The 22,683-nt window shown below is 47.9% G+C and overlaps 1 protein-coding gene across 1 annotated transcript in view; it reads right to left on the reverse strand.

The window, feature by feature from the left end:
* GABBR2 (gamma-aminobutyric acid type B receptor subunit 2) overlaps positions 1 to 22,683 on the reverse strand; it is a 338,133-nt gene that overhangs the window by 219,634 nt on the left and 95,816 nt on the right. The window lies entirely within an intron of this gene.

Here is a 22,683-nt window from a genome sequence, read left to right on the forward strand (position 1 = left end):
GAGCAACACACAGAAAGAGAAGCCCAAATTAGAAACAACTTTCCCTAGGGGCACAGGCCCAACAGTGGATTCACACAAACAAATACTCCTCATGGGAAACCTTTTGGGTCTCCGTTCTCCCTTGGTGGGGCTTCTCTTTAAGCCAGCCCTGAGCGCATGCTGCAAGCTCAGTGAAGCATGGCCCTGGTACCCCCATCCTGGCTCTCCTCCCCCACCCAGAGCCCTCCCACCTAGGGCCTCTGACTCCCCAGCTATCTCCCTTCAGAGCACACTGAGGAGTGGGCCCCAAAATGCCTTGCTGGGGTCTTTGCTTCTACAGTCATTCATATTTTAAAAGAAGATGAATCCATACCATTCGGAAGGCTGTTATCAAAAAAGCAGAAAATAACAAGTGTTGATGAGGATGCAGAGATATTAGAATCTTGTTAGTGGGAATATAAAATGGTGCAGCTACAACAGAAAACAGTGCTTCAAAAGTCAAGCAGAATTACTATATGATCCAGTAATTCCATTTCCAGGTATATACCCAAAGGAACTGAAAGCGTGGGATGGAAGAGATATTTGTACACCCATGCTCATAGCAGCATTATTCACAATAGTCAAAGTTCACAACCCAAATTTTGGGTTCACAAACAACCCAAATGCCCATCAGTGGATGAATTGATAAATTGTGGGATATACATACAATGAAATATTTTTCAGCCTTAAACAGGAAGGAAACTGAGCCCTGCTACAACACGGATGAACCTTAAAGATTTTATGTTAAGTGAAATGAGCCAGATACAAACGGACAAATATCACATGCTTTCAGTTCTATGAGGTGCCTGGAGCAGTCGGAGTCACAGAGACGGGAAGTGGAACCGCGTATCCCGGGGCTGGGGGTGGGGGGCAGTCGGTGTTTAAAAGGTGAGAGTTTCAGCTTGGGATGATGGAAACATTCTAGAGATGGAGGGTGTGGTGATGGTTACACAACAGCATGAAAGTCCTTAATGCCACTGAATTGTACACCTAAAAATAGTTCAAACGGTACATTTTATGTTATGGATATTTATCACAATAAAAAGAAGAGGAGGAAGAGGAAGGAGAAACAGAAAGGGATGTTAAAGGGAAGAACTGGCTCAGCCAGCACTTGCCAAGCCGGCTCTGTGTTCAGCCCAGAGCTGGCTGCTGAGGAAGCATAGACGGCGGACCCAGCCCCTGCCGAGGACTCAATACTGGAGAGGAAAACTGCCCACCGAGGCAGACCCTAGCAATCCACTATGGAGGTGAGCAAGGACGAATGTCCACGAGTCAGTCACAACCCACTTCCCACCTCTTCACCTCTCGGGGCTCTCGTTCTAACCGTGTGGTCCTCTTGGACAGAGGCACTGGCTGCTAAGTGGGCTTTTTGCTTCCCCTGCAGCCCAGTTAAGCCTGTTCACCACCTAGCAATCTGAGGGCCCCTTGTAAACATAAATTAGTCAGTCCTTCCTCTCCAGCTTTCTATACTCTTAAAATCCAAACTCCTATCAGAATATAATTCTCAAAAGGTTAAAAACAGAATTCTCATGAAAATTGATAGTGGGCACATGTCAGTCTTTTATTTAACTCATTAATAAGGAGATATGCAGGATGACAAAATGGATTTAAAAGAGAATATGAGGGACGGAGATTTTTATAGCAAATGGAAAAATAAGAAATAAAATAAGATTGATAAATTCAATACCAAATTGGTTAATGTCCAGCAGGGCACTAAAACTATAACCTTTGGAGAAAGCAAAGAAAAACACTGAAGACCAGCACATCTTGTCAGTTTTAGAGATTTTAAGATGTCTGGCCTTAAGCCAGGTGACCCTTAGGCAGGGCTGTTTGAAAGTGCTCTAAGTGTTAGGCTAACTGGTTATACAATAACTACTTTGCATTCTTTATATGTTTGGTATAACATTCTTAATCCTCCCTATCATAATGGACACAAGAAGCCACAAGACCAGCCCTGCTCCCACTCAGACCTTATTCCCTTCTACTTTCACCAGGTACAGGCTCACCAGCCTCTTTTTCGTTCCTTGAAATGGAAAGCAATTTCCTTCCTGCCTCTGGGCCTTTGCACTTGCTGTTTTCTTTGCCAGGAACATTTGCTTGGTCCTCAGCATGACTCACTCCTTCTCATCATTCAGGTCTCAGCATACCTATTACCTCTTCAGAGAAGTTGTCACTGTCCCCTACCCAAAGTGTTCCCCACCCCTATTCTCTAACATGCCACCCTATTTATTGCCTTAACATCATTCTTAAAATTATCTGAAATCATGTTGTCTATTTTGTATTTGCCTGCATATGGCTGACCTCTCTCCACCAGAACGTAAGCCACCTAAGGGCAAGGATTCTTGTCACTGTGTTCACTGCTCTCTCCCTGAGGTTATGCCTCAGCCTCAGTAAGGACTCCAAAAGAATCCGCTGGAGCCTGCTGGGGTCCACCGGCCTTCTCCCTGCACCTGCTTCCTCCCCTCTCTTCCTACTTACATGTCTCTCTGCTTATTTTTGTCTCCCTCTCCATTCTGTGTCCTCCTCTTTCCTTCTGCTCCCCCCTCCCCTTCCATTAAATGACCACAGTGTGGAATGAATGTGGGTTCATTTTTACTGCTCCCTCTTCATGTATTTGAGAGACTCTGGAGTGTAACCATGGTAGGTACCGGTAGAGATAGAAAAGTAGTCAGTCCAGTGTAGTTCCTGGCCTCAGACTGTCACTGTCTGGTAGAGGCAGTGAGACAGGGGCACAGGTGGCATGTCGCATGGGGGACAGTGCTCAGTGCTGGGGGAGAGCCAGGGAGGGCTCTGGGGTCAGGTGCTCAGACTGAGTGAGGACAAAGCGGCCTGGGCTATGGCTAAGGAGGGCTCTGAATGCCAGGTTAGGGAGTCCGGAATGCAGCCACCAGAGAGTCAGGAAATAATTCCATTTTTAAATTTTAATTTAAAAAATGGCCAACTGAATTTTTTTGCCAAGAAAGCAAGAAAGAAAGGAAAAGGAGAGAAAGATGGAAAGGAAGAAGGGATGGAGGGAGGTGAGAAGATGAAGTCCTTATTGCTTCTTGGGCCCTCTATTAATTGTCCCTGTTCTTGACTGAAAGCAAGTTCCCACCCTCAACAGAGCACAAGCAGATATAACAGAGAAGTTCATGTTTTCATTGTTTCTATCATGATTTATTGAATTAATACATTCCTGTAATGATTTTACCTTGTTTTCTTATCTGTAACTAATGACAATGGTAATACAGTACCTCAAGACTTACAAGTTGCATTAAAATATTAGCATGAATGAACTTATTAATACTTGTTTGCTCAGCAAACATTTCCCTAGTACCTAGTCTGTGCAAGATTCTGTATTAGTAATGATATCCTGATTCCTCACAACTTGTGAATATGTCAACTCAAGAATATGAGAATACTTGACAACCAGTATTTGAGCTGGAAGAATCTTCTATTGTTTGCAAATGTTTCTCTGACTCAGTTTTCACCAGACCGGGTGCAAAAGTCAGAATTTTGGCCCCCGTGACCTTGGCTCCTTGGTCTTACTTTCACAAATACGTTGTTTCTTGGCAAAAGGGACTCTGCAGATGTAACTAAGGTTACTAATCAGCTGACTTTGAAGGATTATTCAGGTGATTCAATGTAATCACACAGGTCCTGAAAAGTAGAATGTTTTTTTGCTGATTGTAGAGGAGAAATTAGAGTTTCCAAGCATGACATGAATTTGATGTGTCACTGTTGGCTTGAAAATAAATAGTGCCACATGTCAAGGAAAAGGAATCCTCAGTGCCATAACTATAAGGAATGGAACTCTGCCAGCAACCCGAGCATGCGAGGGAACCTCCAGGTAAGAACCCTGCCCAGCTGACACCTTGGCTGTGGCCTAGTGAAGCCCTGAGCAGGGGACCCAATGGTCATGCAGTACCTGGACTTCTGGTCTATGGACTGTAAGACAACACATGGTTGTGGTGTAAGCCATGACATTTGTGGCAAGCTTTACAGCAGCAACAGAAAATTAACACAGTGAAGTAAACTGAGAAAAAGCAAGCACACTATAGTGAGGTTTTCCTTAAAATTAAATATACTGCATTTAAAGAACTACCCTTAATTTACAGATTAGAGCCTTCATGGTTTGTATAGTGTTGAAATATTTCTCTGTGCAGGAGGGATTTTAGTGTCCTAAAGCAACAAAATAAAAGCGTGGTTTTTTTTTTTATGTAAGTTTCTGTTCCATGTTCCCTCCCACCCTGTTCCTTTAGCCTATTCTGGTGTGTGGAATTCAAATGTGTGGGTTTCACTAATCTAGCCAGCCCTGCGCCCTCCTTTTCTGATGCAGACACCAACAACTAAAGAGGGGAAGGGACTGTCCACTTGTCCTACCAGGATTAGGGAAGGATCATGGGATTCCCAGTTCAGAGCTTTCTCAATAATCTGAATCTGGAGAACTCAGCTCAACAGGCCATGGGAAGGTGCCAGCTAGCATTGTTCTGGAATGGACCATCTCCCCCAGGATAACACTGCAAGCCCAGGCCTTCTCCTGGTCAGCATTCTTGACCTGAGGCAGGAGAAAACACCTATGGGCACCGGGAATTACCTGGCTCCCTAAGGAAAGCACTTTCACAGTGAATAACAAAGAAAAATCACATGGCCATATCTGTCTCAAATTAGGTGCTATTCTCCCTCACTGTTATTAACATTCCATCTCCTTGCCTGACACGACTAATGTCCCAAATACACTTTTCCAGCTGACCAAAGCTGAGTCTTCATGGTTAGACCAGCTTGGAGGTTTTCAAACTCAGCCCCGTGGGGGCCTAGGACCTGGCAGAGATGCTTTGAGGCCCGAGATAAGGGCTCTGGGCACTTGACCTTCCCTTCAACCAGCAGCTCTCCTTGTATCCGTTCTGTATTCAGCATCAACATTCTATGTATTACTTAATTTGAAAAGAGGATTTGCTTGTTGTAGCAAGAAATGTCTGAAACCACGAAGGAGATGACCCTGAAATCCTTGCATGTATGATTTTTGTCTTTGGCCTCAGGAAGGGCAGGTGAGCGTCCTGCGGACGAGGCTGGCCAAGCCAGGCCCTTGAGCACATGTTCTGGAGGCCACTCCCTGACATTACTCCACTGCCATCAGTTTGCCTGGTGATCAATTCATCGGATCACGGGGGCATTTCTCTAAGTTTGAGTTCTTGAGGGAGTCCTTGCAGATACCTCACACAGCCATTTCACAAGGATTTGTCCTTCCAGCTCAGGTGAAAGTCAATATCCCCTGTATTTCACATTTCAGTCCTTCCTGAACGCTGCACCCAGAGACGTTGCCCTAATGCTTGTTTATCACCATCCTCTTCTTGTGGACTTTGGCTCCACCCCTGCAGGAGCCAGGGAAATGCCGAAGTCTCTCTATCCCCCATTTAAGGTGTTTGTCAGATGGTTTTTAGTGAGCTGGTCACTGGGCAAAGTCATCATTCTGAGAAATTGTGTATGGTAAGTTGTCTTTGAGCAATTTGGGTTTTGATGCATTGCTCTCAGAGCCCTGATAAGGGTGTTGTTGGGGCCGGGACAAAAGCTGCAGGCTTTATCACGTCTTCCTACTCTCCTGCTTCCTCCACCAGAAACTCCCCACTCGCCTCTAGAGGCTATTCTGACGCTGGCATGGCCACACCTGACTAGCAGACAGGGGAGGCAGTCGCATCACAGTTCACACGCGCGTGCAGGTGTTCACAGCATGACTGGCTGCTCTCATCTGCAGTTTCCCCACTTGGCCACGGGCTCTGGCAGAGCAGGTCCTCAGTAACTGTTACCGTCCCTCCCTCCCTTGTTCTCTCCAGGACTTTTTCTCTTTGCCTTTCGCGGACTCCACGTCTACAGTAGCTCATGCTCACTACCTCCAAACTCCCTTCTACTATTTTATTTCCAATGGCTTCTCCCTCCCTGTATGGATGGACCCGTCAAAGAGAAATCATAATTGGCACATGTAGGCTCTTAAAATTCAGCACCTACAAATGCACATAGATCCAAAAGCCATGAAAATCAAATCTTTTTTTAATGAAAAGGGGAACTGTAGAGTAAAATCCATTCTCACTTAAATCTCATTTTAAAAAAATTAAAATACCTTCTTGACTTAAAACTTTCAAAGAAAATGTTGCTGAGAGTTAAAATGTAAAAATGCCAAGAAAATGTCAGAGTTAATAAAGAGCAATTTGAAAATGGAAATTACTCCATACAGAATTTCAGGAATGAAGGAGAATTTAGAAGCGAACAGGTTCAACCTGCCCCAGATACAAAGTCATCCTTATATCCCTCCAGTAGCAGAGGTTTCACTTGCCCACCAGGAACTCGTTTGTCATGAGCCAGCTCTGCTTCTTAGAAAGTTATGATGGTCTTGAAATCACCCTCATTTTGCATTTCCTGTCCCAAGTTCTCATTCTAGAGCAAGGTCAGCAAACTTTTCCCATAGATGGCCAGGCAGTAAATATTTAAGGCTGCAGTCTGTATGGTCTCTTTTGCAACTTCTAAACACTTGATAGCACAAAAGCAGCCATACATGATCCATAAACAAATGAGCATAGTTGTACTTTGATAAAATTTTATCTACAAAAACAGGCAGCAGCCAGATTTGGGCCACTAGCCTTACTTTACTTAACCCTAGAACCTCCTAGAACACATATGGTTCTCCACCCACATGAGAGCCCTTCAGATACTGAAATTCAGTCAGCCTGACTCTATGAGATGTTTTCAGGCCAAACAACCCATAGCTCTTTTAATTGTCATAAGATATGGCTTCACACCTTCTCAAATGTGGGCATACTCTAGAGAGGCCTCAGAGGACAGATGTTTCTGGAATACACCCCCAAATATCTCCATCTGCCCTGCACACACACACAAAAATGCTAGCTAACATGTACTGGCACTCACTGTGTGTTCAGCACAGTTCTAAGAACTGTGTGAAGATTATCCTGTTCATTCCTCACAAAATTATTACAAGGTAGCAACTCTTATTTTTTCCATCTTCCAGAGAAGGGAACCGAGATTCAGGAAGTTAAATAACTTGCCCAGGGTCACAAAAATGGTAAGGGTTCAATACCAGGCAGTGTTACTTCAGAATACTGTTTTATTTAAATAAGAATTTGTTGTTATAAAATATTTCACTCATAGAAAAGAATATGTCATATATGTATAACTAACATAAACTATGAAAAATAGCAATATGAACATAGAGTATCTTCAACCCTCAGCTTATGTTGAAGCCCCTGTGTGCCCACTTGCACATGCCCACACCCAGGGGGAACCCTTAGGCTGAATTTTGTGTCTATCCTTGTTCACTTTCTTTACTGTTTCATTGTATGTATACTTTTCCTACACATTGTATAATTTCATTTCACTTGTTTCTAAATGTATGTATAAGTAGAATCATGCTGCATGTTTTGCCTGAAATTTGCCTCTATGGCTTCACATTCTAGTTGTGAGATTTTTGTTGCTGAACATAGCTGCAGTTCACGCATTTTCCTAGCTGTGGAGTATCACAAATAAACATGCCATGGTTTATTTGTTCATTCCCCTGTTGATGGACACTTGGGTTATTTAAAGTGTTGTGTTTGGTTGCTACCATAAACAAGAGAGCTGACCGTTCCTATATATACCTCTTGGCACACATATGCATAATCTCTAGAGTATGAACCTGGACATGGAATCATTGAATTACAGGATTTCCCACATTTTCTCAAAGTGGTTTTATCCATTTAACACTCCTACCAGCAGTGTTTTAGAGATTCTACTACTTCACATCTTTACCAACTTTAACTTTTGCCAGTTTTCTGGGTATTTAATATGCCATTTCAACGTGTATGTTTCTGATTATTAAAGAGGATAGACCATCTTTTCATATGCTTATAGGTGTTTCTGTTTCCTCTTTTGGACTGGTGACTGCCCATTTTTTATTGGGTTGTCTTTTCCTTATTGGTTTATTCAGAGCATACCTAGCCACAGTGAACAAATGATCACCTCCCAATTCTGAGCATAAACTTCTATTAATGTGACCTCAGTCTGCAGTCCTTCCCTTTGGCACATACTTGACAGAGTTCACTGCCAGTACAAACTATAAAATCAGCATGCATAATCTTGGTAACAAAACACCCAAGAATATTTTTGGGGGGAAGAAAAAAACCAGTTGATGATAATATCCCTGCAACCAAAAGATGGATCAAGACATAGCTCTCAGGAACAGAGGGCTTTCATAAAAAGGAGTGTTTGTGGAAGCCGGACACATTTCACATGAAACAATTGGCAACATCAAGATAAAAATGCAACATAAAACTTAGAAGACAAAGGAAGGAGAAGGACTTGTAAGACTGCAAATTTCCTCTTCTTCCACAGAAGGACTTTAACTGATACCATTTCAAAATTGGAAACTGCAGTTTAAAAGCCAGGACTCTAACCTCACTGCTTTTCATAATCTTTTATTACCCTTAGATATTTTTAAAAAACAAATATTTTCTGCAGTGAAGGCAAAACTGTTCAATGTTGAGCAATTCCTTCTGCTTTATTTTCCTAATTTTCTTCTGTGACATTCAAAGACAGAAAATTTAACATCACTTTTAAACAGCATGCAATAATCATTTCATTTAATAAAAGTATTTCTGTCCATGTATTTATATGTATAGAGAGATGTCTGGCATGAGAGTCATGTAATGTTAAAGATGGTGAGATTTTGAGTGATTTTTATTTTTACTCTCTTCTTGTACTTACTTGTTTTACATGAACTTTTTTTAAAGTGCATAATAGTTTTATAAAGACAGAAGGTGATTTTTAAACTGGTAGGTATTTCATACCCAGGTTGCATTCTCAACCATCTAAGTCCCCTCTTTCTGTTTTTATGCGGTTGCCTTTCTGAGGCAAAGACCAGGACTCTACATTAATTATTGTTAAATCATGACAAAAATTAGCCCAGTACTATGGCCAACTGTAAACACACACTGTATTGTTTTTCCATTGAAATTAATTCATTCAAGCATTTTCTGAGCATCTACTAAGGGCCAGGAGAAACAAATAAGTCCTTGTGACAAATAAAAATTCTTTGAACAGAGTAGATATTCAAGAAATGTTTACTGACATTAAATTTGGAAATAATAGTAGTAATAATAACACAGCAAGCCCTTATATAGCATTTATTTGTGCCAGGCACTATTCTAATTTCTTTATATATACTAACTCACTTAATCCTCACAACAACCCTGTGAAGCGTGCCCTCTTGTTATCTATATTTTAACAGATGAAGAAACTGAGGGTCAGAGCAGTGAGTAATTTGCCCAGTTTTACACAGCGTAGGGGGCAGAGCTGGGATTCACACTCTGAATCTGTGCTCTGTGATTTCTGTGCTCACTTCTCCCTGGGCACCCGGGGACACCACATTCTCCAGTCTCCCTTGGGCTGAGTTTTGGGCAATGGAATGTGAGCAAAGGTGGTGTGCACCATGCCCGGGATTGGCCTACAAGACAATCCGTGGGTGCTCTGTGCTCACATCCATCCACAGAGTGAGCGGGGAAGACTCCGAGGACGTAGGAACAGGGGGCACCCCCAGCCCTGAATTCCTGTGGCCCTCACTGAGGGGCACCACCACTTCAAAAGAAGCTGTCACAAGGAGGGCAGCCTCGCAAGCTGAGAGCCTCCAGGAACGGTGTGTTTGGGGTTTGCTGCACTTCTCGCAGGCAGCCCAGGCCCTCGCCTGAGCACTGTGGTAGAACAGCGGCTCACTATTTCTGGCCAGCACAGGACTCAACTGTGGGCAAACCTGGAGCTCCTGTGGTCTGGCCGAGCCTTTCTCAGAGCTGCATCAGTGCCCACGCCCCTCCCTTCCCCTCTCCATCACCAGCGGCAGCCTGGCCCCTAGCGGGAACCCTGATCTGCTTTTCTCAGCTCCCGCTCCCCTTTTTTTTCCCAGGGCACCTCTCATTTTGTCTGGGTGTCTGCTTCTCAGAGGACCCCACCCACACACCCCTCTGACCTGCATTTGACTATGACATGAGCAAGAAATGACCTTAATCTATGAAACCACTGGAACACAGGGGTGCTTGTTACTGCCATTAGCTGCACTGACAAACATTCTTACCACCTGCTGTGAAAATTTTGAAGTATTAAGAAATCAAAACACCTGGGAAACTTAGAGAAAGGTGAAACAATTTTAAAGAGAGATAAAGAAAGATTACAGGGAAAGGTAGAAAGCTATACATTTAAAAAATTTCCCCCTATTCTTCAGAACACTGTCGTCAAACCATTATTTAAGGGACATAACCAGATTTACTGCACTGGGCTGTCTTAGTTCCCTCTGTCCCCTGTGCCCAGCACAGAGCCTGGCTTCAAATAGGTGTTTAACACATACTGGCTGGATGAAATTACTGCCGCATGGTGGACACAGCCTGAAATAAAAGTGGTCATTCTGTGTCTCTGTCCCAATAAGCTTATTAACTCCAGCCATCTTGAGATTTTTCACACCCTTTCCCCAGGGTGATGGATGGACCACCTGTTTCTATAAGTCTCCAGATAACCAGACTGTCCATCCTTGATGCTGACAGAAACTGGCGTTTCTGTGTGCTCCCTGAAGCTGTCAATCTGAATTCCCAGCCAGCTACAGTCTGTGTTATCTGAGGATGATGGAGCCACAGCACACATCTCTCTTCTGTACTGGTAAAGCCGATTAAAAACCCAGGGTTTTGCAAAGACGGGTGGATACAAACTGCGTTTCCTAGTTAGCTGTCATTAAGTCCTCCTGCATTTGCAGGTGTGACATTGGTAAAAGGGTCACAGACACAAAGTATATGCAGCTGCCTATCGGGGGGGGGTGCTTCTTACCACAGGTTTCCACAATATCAAGAATTATCATCCCTTCTGCTGGGGATGGGGGCCCAGGTCACCTGCTGAAGAGGGACAGCATTCTGGCCAGGTGCTACTGAGCCACCTCCACTCCTTTCCACTCCACAGGCGCCTCTGTACTGTGCTACGCAGATGGGTACACCTGTCCAACATTTGCAGAGGGCCTGGGCTAGGTAGGCAGGTATGAGGTGGTTGACATGACCCCTCCCTCTGGGGATTTATAATCTAGAGTTGGTGAGAGACACAGGGATATTTAGGAGAATGTGGTACGAGTTGTGGTGGAGGTTTGCTTCAGGAGTTACAGAACACTGTTCTTTCCATTAGCACCCACGAGGGATGGTTGAGAGCCAGATCCTGGGGTAGGTGCTGGGGACACAGGAAAGGTTACATATGGTCTGGGCCATCAGCAAGGGAGAAAGGACATTGAAACAAAAAGCTGTTGCACAGGCAGGAACAAAGTTATGATAGAGATACAAGTCATATACAAAGGGAGGAGTATTTAAATCACACTGAGCCAGCCCCCTGGGGAAGCTTGAACACCAGGCAGAGTGTGGTTTCTCTCCTGTCAGCAGCAGGAGCCACTGCAGAACGTTAACCAGGGGCATGCCAGGACGGACTCTGTGCTTACCCAAATGCCTCTGGTAGTGGCACGAAGAAGGAGGCCCCACGGGGAAGAAGGCCTGCTGGGAGGGGGAGGCAATGGTCCGGGCATGAGGCTTAATGAGCAACCTGGCCCAGACCCCTGGGGGTGGGGAGGGCATGTGTCCACAGCAGAACTCACTACTCAGAGGCCCATTAAATAAAGGGCTCTGAGGCTTGGGTTTGACCAGCACATGTTATCAATGGGCCTGTCAAATGAGTCGGTTTTAACAGTCTCTGATGGGACCCAGGGATGAGGATGGCCAATAGGGAAAGAAACCAAAGAGAATAAATGCAGCTACGTCAGGGGCATGATGCGGGCCTGGACGAGGGGCCGAGGCCTGCCACTGCCTCGCCCTGTGACCTCAGTCTCGCCTGGGCTTCACTTATAAAATGAGAGGCCAGGCTATGCTATGGCAGCGAACACCCCTCAGTTTTCAGTGGGACACCCCAGAAAAGGCTGGTTTCTCCCTCAGCAAGGGGGGCTTGAATGCTCACAGTCAGTCAGTGGCCCAAGCTGGTGGAACAGCCGTCACCTGGAATGCTGCTGGTTGCCAAGGGCGAAGGAAAAAGAAAATGCTGGAGGGGTTCAGCCAGCAGTTAAATGGAGTTCATCGGCCAGACCTGGCCAAAGAGACAAGAGAGCCCCATGCAAGTGCCAGGGACCCAAGGTGCACCTTGGCCAGCAGGAGAGGGGAACCGGTGTCCTGAAAGTCCATGAGGAGCGACAAGGACACAGGAGAAGTGGGGTAAGTCTCCTAGGAGCGGCAAATGGTTCTCTGAGAGGGCTCAGTGGGTGAGTGGGGAAATGTGAGGGTGGGGCAGCCTCTGGCGGGCCCTGAGTGTAAGAGTTTGCACCCTCCTCTGGGGGCCCTAGGCAGTTTGTGTTTTGTTTTGTTTTTTAACCATTTGCATCATTTTTAAATGTACAGTTCAGTGGCATTAAGTGCACTCACAATGCTGTGTAACCATCACCATTTCCAGAATTTTTTCTTCATCCCGAACAAAAAAGATCTGTACCTATTAAACGCTAGGGCATTCTTAAAATGGCTTAAACCTGAAAATGACATCATCAGAGCTGAGATGGGAAGACAACCCTGGCCATCACTTGAAGGACGTTATTAGAGGAAAGAGAGGCTGGACAAGGGGATGGGTAATGAGGCCAGCACAGGGGTCCAGTGGGGAGATGGACTGGACGCAGGTGAGGTGTTGGCTGGCTGCCTGCTGCACCATCTTTCTCTGGGGACCCACATCCCTAAACCCTTCAGTCCTTCCTGGTACACGGGCCGGAGCTGTCCCCCTGGCTCCACCAGAAGTCTGTGGCCTGACACAGATCCCGCCTGCACTCACGGGATGTTTGGAGATGAATGGTGACTGCAGGATGAGTGGGATCGTCTCCCCCATCGGCCACACTCATGACTCAGGAGGCCTGCCCTCCATCAGCAGTGGCTCAGCTGGAGTTCATTAGGTTCCTCTCTTGTCCTCCAGCTGGGACAAGGCAGTCACTTCCCACCCCGTGCCTGATGGAAGAAGGCTGGGCTTCCGTCACACATCACCATAACCAGAGGACTCTACTCCAGGGACCTTCCAATTTGTCTGTCACAAATTCTTGCATCTCCCCACAGTGCAAGCTGCTGCAGGTACCTGTCTTCATCCTTTTAAGAGGCAATTTGTCCTGCACCCCAGTACTCCCGTCTGCTTCTGCAGCTCCCATACCCATGGCCACCTGATCCCAAGGACACAGTGCTGACCTCCCTTGGAAGTTGACTTCAGGGATCCTAGTTGCATAGACAACCTGGGGCCAACTGGGCCCCATCTCAACTCCCTGTTCCCATATCCCAGTCCGTAACACCTTCGCTGGTCTGTGTCTCCGGAACCCAATTCTTGCCTAAGCCCCCACCCCGAACCTGTGGCTGACATCCTGCTAGGTGGTCCCCAGACCCATCATGGCTTTGCCAACCCAGATATCAGTGCATGGGGCTGGCCCTGGGCTCTGACGGTTGTGGAGCCTCCTCCGGCCTAGAAAAGTGAGCACAGGGCTTTCAGCGTGAAGCCTAGCTGGAGGGCCAGACCACACATGCTGAGAGGAGCACGGAGGCTCCAGGAGAAGGAATTCTTTTGATGTGCAGGTCCCAGGGAGGAAGTGCTGGGTGGGAGGGGTGCGTTCCAGGATGCGGATTCCCTTGAGGCTGGGGCCCTGGGAAGGCTCCTGTGGATCTTGAGGCAGCTGCTTGGGACCAGGGACTCGGGGGTATGATCCACTCTGAGGAAGCCCCACTGCAGGACCCCCTGACCCTGTGGCTGGCAAAGCTCCAGGAGCAGCCGCCTGTGGAAAGCCAAGGGGAGGTGCAGACCCTCAGGGGACACCCATCCCAACTCCGGTCAGGGGCTCACATCCCTGCACCTCCCTTCTTTGTAAAACAGGGAAGCCATGCTGGAAGGCCTAACCCTAGGACACACTTATCAAGTATAAATGGGGTGGATGCCCAAGAGCCCTTAGTCTTAAATGCTGTTTGTTAAGTTTGATGCCCCAGGCGTTTACTGTGTGCCAGGCACAGGGCAAATGCAAGGAAAAAAGTCAGAGCCCGGCCTCTTGTCCAAGAGCTCACAGGCTGCTGGGGATGCCTGCAGGGCCAACACACAAGCCCAGCAGGGGCTGGGAAGGCAGCTAACATTTACTAACATTTTACTTATCTAGCGTGAGGTGACCCGGCCCAGATGCAGGGTGCAAGTAAGCCTGCCTGTGGCCTCCACACTGCCTGCTCCCAGGGCGCTGCTCCAGAAACACCAGTCACAGGCACCGGGACCCCTTCCCAGGTGGAGGGCAAAGTAAAATTACTTTCATAAATCCTACAAAGAGTATAGGAGAGTTTTTCAGGGTTTATTCCTTTTCATGCAGAAAAAGTTTTGATTATATTTGCTCTTAGTAGCAACCTTGCTGTGAAATTGTTACATCGTTTTCTTTTTAGGTTTAACAGATCTTTCCCAAGCCTTGAAAAATGATCTGAATGCAGTTTTTCTCAAAATTAAAAAAAAATCAAGCAGGAAGTGAAATTCATAGACAGAAAGTAGAACGTTGGTCACCAAGGGCCGGGGGAGTCAGTGTTCAGCCGTTTGGACTTGAGGTTTGGGGGATGGATGTACGGGGGGCTGCATAGCAGTGCGAATGAGCAGGAGGCCCCTGAACTGTTCATTTAGAAATGGAAAGAGAGGCTGACAAGGGGATGGGGAAGGAGGCCAGGACAGGACTCATGGCTGACTTGGGCTCAGTTTCTAATCTGTAAAAGGGAAACAAAATTTGTTCCTCCCTATTCTCTGAGCCTAAGTATGGAGAGAAAACCCATGCCTTTGTTCTCTGCCAGACTGGGAAAGCGTTTTTCAAATGATACTTCACAAAGAAACTATACAGAAATCAAAATGAAACTACATAATGAATACAGAGAAGCACAAAATGGCCTCATGTCCAGAGGGCAGACTCGTGTCCAGCCAGGAGGCTGGAGGCCACGTCCTGCTCCCCTCTGCCCTCCATGCATGATGATACTGGAGAGGAGACAAGAGAAGGAAGTTGTCCAGAGCACACAGCAAGTCACTCAGCAAGCTGGGGCAGACACCCCCCGGCCCCAGACCCTCTGCTCCTCTCACCTGGCAACAGGCCCCCAATTCCTTGGACAGGACGTGGCTTCTGCATGCAGCCATGTTCCCACTGTCTGTGCCTGGCCCAGCCCGGTACCTCTGGCCTCCCTGTGGAAGCCTCCGCTGGGTGACATGCCCTTTCTGTGAGCTAACCCACCTTCTGGGGTGGAAGGCCCAGGGCAGCCCCTGTAATGTGGCTGAGGGCAGGGCTCTGTCCTAAAGCTCAATGGTCTGGGGTCTGAGTCTGGAGCCAGATACCTGGGTTCAAGTCTCCTACTTACTGGCAGACTGACCTCGGGCCAGTTCCTCAGCCCCTCTGTGCTTCAGCTTCCTTGGCTCCTTGGTTTACTCTCCTTGGGCCTCCCATGGTCCCCAGCATGCAGGAGGTGCTCAGGGAAGGTTTGCTGACTACCCAAGTTGGGGAGTGGAGGGGGTCATGGCAGCCTTGGGGGTAGGCACTGGTCTCTGAGTCCCCTTCTTGGACTCCACCCCAGGACAGAGCCCACCCCGTATGGTCCCTCTGGAGGCAATATGAGGGGGTGTCCTCACCAGTCCCCGCCACCTTTACTCCTCTAAACCCTGGTCCAGCCCCAGCCCTGCCAGGGAAGGAACGGGTGGTTTGGTCACGACAGGCACCATATGGGGACCCGCCCCTTGCTATTTCAGGCCAATCTGTTGACATGACAACCAGGCTTCCCAATCCTGCCACCCCATCTCCATTGTCAGGCTTGTGTTCTGTCAGGGACATCCTCCACTGGCCACCGCTCAGGTTGGAGGAGAGATTTCACAGATTCGTCAAGACCTTTCCGCATGAGGGGCAGCAGATGGGGACATCACGCCAGGCATCCCTGTGTGACGGGCACAGGAACTGACAGCTCCACTCTTCAAAGCCCAAAAGTGGGGCATAAGCAGGCAGAGAGGGAGGGGTGGCACCCAACCTGGGGCTTTCCAGGAAACCCTGGGCTGATGTGACCTCTCACCAGGAGCCAGTGAGGACCCACGTCCGTGCCAAGTTCAGGCTCTAGGCACACACATTTTAGGAAATGCCTGGCCAGGAAGGGCCCACAGAGGTGTCACAGCCGAATGCTGCACTGTGCTGGTGGGGAACCCGAGGGGGGCAGCTTGTCTGAGATCACACACAGTCACCCACCCCTGCTGGCCCAGGATTCCCTGCCCCCCACCAGGACCCCATGCACATTGTTCTCAAATAGACAAAACATTATGCTGGATACTCCGGCATAGCAACAGCGCACACAGAATTTTATTTTTAAACCAGGAATTTTTTTACCACAAACAACTTATCAGGGAAAACACACATGGACGGTGCCCACTAGGGTGGCAATAACAATAACAGAAATAATAACAATAGCTCTCAAATCCAGAGGTTCACTAGGTGCCAGGCAAGAACCCTAAATTCTTCACAGACATCATCTCAAGTAACTGAATGTTCAAAGCACCCCCATGTTACAGATTTGGAAACACACTCAGAGAGTTTAAATAACCAAGTCAAGGACACACCGGCAGTGGAGGAGGAGCCGGGCTTGGAGCCAGCCTGTCTAGGCCCTCACCCGTGACCTCGTGGGACCCCAGCAGGGACGCACGCCAAGGACAAAGGGCCAGCAGGCACCCTTCGTTGCCTGGGGTGGTGCACAGACAAGGAAACTTCCAGAGAAGTCATAAAGAATGAAGCCAGGCGAGGGGAGGGAAAGGCACACAACTGAGGGAGGTGAGGACAAAGGACTCGTTGGTCAATAGTTCTAAGAGCTGTGTGCCGAGCTAGGCACTTGTGGTGACGCCATCTGTGCACAGTCCCTGCTTGAGGATTTCTGGGGGCAGGGGAGGGAGTCAGTGACCAGAACTGAAGAGGCAGAAGAGCCTCCTTGGAGAACGAAGCTTTCATACTGGAAGGATGGTAGGACTGTCTTGGTTTTCCATGACTGGAGAAATGCACCGCCTACTTTGCAGGTACCAAGTATGCAATATTCCACCCTGACACCATACCCACACTAACTCTCCACATTCTCTAGAAAAAGAACGACATGTAAGTACGGGGGAAGAGATATCGCTAAGATAATGTATAATAGAAGACAACAATGGAAGTTCTCTGGGATGCAGTCAGTGAAATAGATTAATTAAAATGTGGCGCTGTTGATTCTTTGTGTGTGTGAGTTTTAATTACTGCTTACTGAAGAACTGAAACTTCACATGTGCAAGAAGGGAAAACAATCCCCAAATGTATGCACCATCAGTCTCTCTGTAATAGAGCCGCCTTGGAGTAGGAGGGGTGCCCTTTCCTTTTCAACCTGACCAGGGGCATGGACACAGTGGCTTTTCGTTAGGAACCTGGAATGTTCTCCCCCACGGCTGGTGGGTGCCTGGATGTGAAAGCTCATGACACAGTTAACCTGTGGGGCATCATAGTCAGCCCCAGGGCCTGCCCACAGGCTGGGAGGACAGAATTTTCTCTGTCTTCTGGTCTCAGCACATCCCCATCCCATGTCCTCTGTGTGGGTTTCACTCTGCCGTTTATTAACCAGCCTGTTGCTGCCATGGCTGGCTCCCCCACTGCTGGGGCATACGAGAGGGCCAGAACCTGCCTGAGCCATGTCTCCCGGGCCTGGCACTGAACTAGAGCTTTGAACATGAGACCACCCACACCCCCAGTGCAGGAAAACACAACCGAACACCCAAATCCCAGCTAGGAAGGGCAGTGGAGAGGCTGGCGAGGCTGGACAGCTCCTGCTTCTATCTGCTGAGCAAAGCACATCCTCCCAGGCACTATTTCTAGACAACTTCAATGCTCCTACAGTGTCAACCACCTCCTGTAAGCAGGAACCCGGAATACTGATCTGCACCCCCACTGCACCCCTCATACTGCATATCTCTACCCGGTCAGTGTCCCAGAAAGCAGACTGCAGATGCAACTGGGTAAGAGACTGGCTATAGATTCCAACCCTGAGAAACTACTTTCTCTCTGTAAGCCTTCTATATAGGTATGGTGCTCAGCAGGTGTGCTCAGTTCATGGAAGAGCTTGGTAAATGTCAGCCATCACCATTTATTAGTATTGATATTTGCATTTGTATTAGTATTAACGTGTCCCTGTGCAGGTTCCCCAGGCCAGAAAATTGGGAGCCATCCTAGACTCCAGCTTTGCATGACTCCTTGTACCCAGCTATTCTCAAGCTGAAAGCTCTACTCGCTGAGCGTCTGCGGAACCGTGCCAGCCTCTCTGTCCTGAAAGGCACCTGCTCCTGTTTGGCCTCATCATTTCTCCCCTGGACCACAAGCAGATTCCCCTGCTCCCAGGTCTGCTCCCTCCCCTCGGCTGCTCCTATTCCTTCCAGAGTGATCTCCCTAAATGAAAAGCTGATCACATCACTCCCTGCTCAATATGTTTCCGCGGTCTCCAGGGCCAAAGCACTTAGGTTCAAAGTCCTTCACCTGCCTCACAAGGCCTCCTGGAGCTGCTCCACACATGGCTGGCTGGCCTCACCTCTCCCTGCCTCTCCTCCCTCAGGCTGGCTGTCCAGGGCAGTGGGTGTCAGGGCCTCCCTGCTCCCCAGCTGCCCAAGAGAATGTGATTTCCAGTACACACCATCACAAAACCATCCAGCTACAGGGAAGGCTCCTGGCTGGGCTGCTGAGTTGGTTTCAGAAAGATTTTACTTGAACAATGGCTCTTTCTAACAGAGCTCCAGAAGTACTCTTTACACTAACAACATAATACAAACAAACCTGCCGAAGCACTTAGGAACAATTCACCACTGGAATTCAATGGGGGTGGGGGAATGGAGGCGAGGGAACTAAATCTCTCATAGGGAAACTTGATTTCTCTCTCTCTTTTGTTTTTTTTAGCACCTGCACATTCTCTACCTTCCTTAAACACTCCTAAAAGAGCCCAGTTTATATTGGAACATCCCAGATGCTACAGTCAGAGCAAGCCTGGCCCTGGGTGCAGCCAGACGGCCTCTCGGGGGCTCAGCATCCTCACCTCTAAGTGCAGTGAACCCTTTGCTACCAGCCTCATAAAGCTGAGCCACTGGACAATACAGGTTCTGGAAATTCCAGGACTGAGCACAAGCAAGGGATTACTGCTAGTATTATTGTTATGGTTGCTAATAAGCTTGCTACTAAGTGTGGACTAAGAAAGAAATGGGTAATATGTAAATAAATATCCCTGAGCTCTCTCTGGTCTGTCTATACAGCATACCTCATTTCATCTGCCAAGACGTTCCCTGTTTCAGGAAGATAAACAAGATCCTCAAAGGCTGGAAATAATTCTTCCAGCAACTTCCTTCTTGCCTGCTGCAACCAAAATCCAAGTGGACCTTCTCAAGTAAGTAATTTGGACTGGAACAACTTTTCCACTGTTTCCTCAATAACCAACATTCATTCATGCTGCAGAGAAGAGGAATTTAATATTTCTAATTACTTTTTAGGGAGTAGTTTACTCCTGGAAATTTTGTAATTGATTTTTCACCCAGTTTCCCCTTGATTGGTATTATTCTCTCAAGACCCTAACTGAGCCTTCCAACTACAGTTCTTTTCCTCGTCTTCATATTCCTGCTGAGTGTTTGCTTTTTCGGTCCTCCCTCAAGGGCAAAGATCATGTCTGCGATGTTTGGATCCTAGCCCTGTGCCAGGCACATTGGTGGAGCTCAGCCAGGGTGCTGGGAACATAGAGCAGCAGAAGAAATGATTTCCCCTCCCCATGCAGTCTCTAACGGAATCTCAGAAATCCCAAATGGTTCAGGATAAGAAACTGGCCCAAAGCTGATTAATTTTGCAAAACAGACCTTTTGAAGTAGCACACAAGATCTTCAGAAAGAATTTTCTGGGTTTTACTTCTCACTGAGTGTGTCAGGACAACAACTAGAGCAGCGTGGAGCAACAGACTCAACTCCAGTTCGCTCGACCCCAAGAAACTTCCCACTGACACATACAAAAATAATATCCTGTTCTGTCCAGGAATACCACCTTGGATTCAGATTCGTGCTCTCCCATTCTGTTCTGTGCATATTTAAGGAGCTCTGCTTGGCTGGCTTTTGACAACTGGAAGCTGGGGCATGGAGGCTTACCCCAAGTACAGGGTGGTGTTTTTCAAAGCCAGCAATGGACAACCTAGTCAGAAACACCTGGTGGCTCACTGAAAAGCTGCTTGCCACGCGTATTCTGGACTGCCAAAGAGGATTCTCTAGGGCTGGTCCATTTTTAAGTAGCTTCCTTGACCATCCAGATGCACACTAAAATTTGAGATGCCGATTCATTTTTCTGCCAAGGACCTTTACTTGACAGCCCTCCCCCCTTTTCCACCCACCATGCACATTTTTCCACAGGCTTTCCTAAGCCACTATTTGTACAGTACAGGACATCAATGGGCTCTGTGGGAGCCCAAAGACTACCGACTCTCCAGAGTTTTCAGGGTCTTGCTCTACAGCCTGCTGCTCCCCTTACACTTGCTGCAGTGGCCACCAGCCACCCTTTAGGCTCCTAGTGCTGCCTCTCATTCCAGAAGAGCATATTTTCCAAGCTTCCCTCTCCCATCTGCATCGTGCAGAAGGCTGGGCACAGGACAGATCCTGAGAAATTGCTTGTTGATTGCTCAATACTTGGCAACATCTTAAGGATTGGAACCACTCACTGGAAGGTCATTTCTTAAATCTTTATTGAATTTATTGCATTTATTGAATGCTAACTGGACATTAGTACTGACCACAACAATGGTGATAATAATGTTAATGGTAAGATTCTTTAAAGATGGCCTTTTCCAGTTTACAAAGGTGGGTCACAGTTTTTTGTTGACTGGTCCTGTAACACTGCCAGAACAAACATGGTCATATCCATTTTACAGATGGAAAACCAAAACGCAGAGATACAAGTGATTTTCCTGAGGACCTATAGATAGTTGGTTATAGGGTTGGTGCTCAATCCATGCCTCCTGACTCCCAGCAGTCAATCAGTCAATCTTTCATTGATTCAATAAATAATACTGAGTACCAGCTACATGCCATTCAACACACTGGTGCTGGGGACGGAAAACCCAAAACCAAGGGGTCCCTGCCCACCCGGGCCTCCTGGCCTCATCACTCCAAATGACATGGAGGCCTTGCTCAACAAGGAGAGAAGTCATGTACACAGGAAGGTCACTAGGAATGACAGAACAGGACAGGGCGGGGTGATGAGGCAAATCTGGGGCAGCCTGGCCCAAGCAGGGATGCACAGTGTAACAGCCAGATCCTGTCCCCAGGCTGGCACCTAACTGCAGCCTGCCAGGACAAGCACAGCTCTTGGCATGAACAGGGGCACTTTCCAAATGGTGGAGCAAAGAGGTCCCAGCACAAGCCGCACTTTTCAGGCCCAGCCTGAGGGTCAGCAATCACCACAATTCCTCAGGGGCCCAAAGGTTTTCTGCCTTTCTTAATTTACCTTCCAGGGGTCTAGAGACTGCCACTGCCGTCTAGGGATGTGGTAAGAAGCATCTCTAGGATGTCCTGCCACTTTCAAATCTTCCTTTAACTGGGGCTTCAAGCCACATGACAGCTGACTAGCCATGAGCCCTGGGCCTTCCAACCTCACATCCATTTCTCCACCTGTCAGTGGGAATCACAGGACCCACCCTCCTAGAGTTGTGTGGAGATCAAATGAATAAATACATATAAACTGCTTGGAACAATGCCTGGTACATCATAAGCACTACATGCCTGCTACCATTATTTTTGTTTTATTACCACTTTCCATTTTTTAAAAAGTGCAAACAACAGGCACCAGCAGAGAATTTCTAAAACAGAAACAGAGTCATTCCTTACAAATCCATTGTTCTGTCCTTTCCAGGCTGGTGCCCTGGACACCCTGGAATTTGGCCCCCTCTAGCCTCTCTGTCCCCCACCTCAGCTCCCTTCAGCACAGTCAATTTGCTACAGTCATTACCTCGCCTTTGCCTTCCCCTGTGCCTCTGCTCCCTACCTTCCCGCAGTTCTTGTACCTGGAATGCCCTTCCCCTTCCATCCATGTAACTTGAAGCCTACCCCTGTTTCAAGTGAAAGTGATGCAGGAACAGCTCTCCCAACTTCTAGCTCAGTGGTTACCCCACGCAACCGAGCAATACCTCCTCCCGGCCACAGCCCAGGTGACGGGCTGAGCCCTAATCCCTAAGCAGGGAGGGGGCAGGCCAGGGTTGCAGGACAGGGCTCCAAGGTGGGTGTTTGGCAGTGAGGACAGTGTAGTCCAAGGGATGGTGCCAAGGGCAGGGGGCAGCAGGCTCCTGTTCCACCCCCTCAGGAAGGCAGGCCTGCAGAGAGTGGCCTGTGCTGGGCTGGGCTCCAGGCTCTGTGGGCAGCACTAGAAGGGCCCTTCAGTCCTATCACTGTGATGTCCTCCCAGCTGCCTGTGTCTGCATGGGCCCCGAGCCCTGGGGGCAGCCCTCAGGGCCAGGAGGCTGGACAGCAGGGCTGGTGGTTCTGAAGAAGGCTGGCCACCCACAGCTGGAGGGCTTTTTTCCACATGCTGAAAGGGCAGGGGGACTGTGAGTGGGGTCTTGATACTCA

Source organism: Manis pentadactyla, chromosome 3 (assembly GCF_030020395.1).
Source record: "Manis pentadactyla isolate mManPen7 chromosome 3, mManPen7.hap1, whole genome shotgun sequence".
NCBI classification, from domain to species: domain Eukaryota; kingdom Metazoa; phylum Chordata; class Mammalia; order Pholidota; family Manidae; genus Manis; species Manis pentadactyla.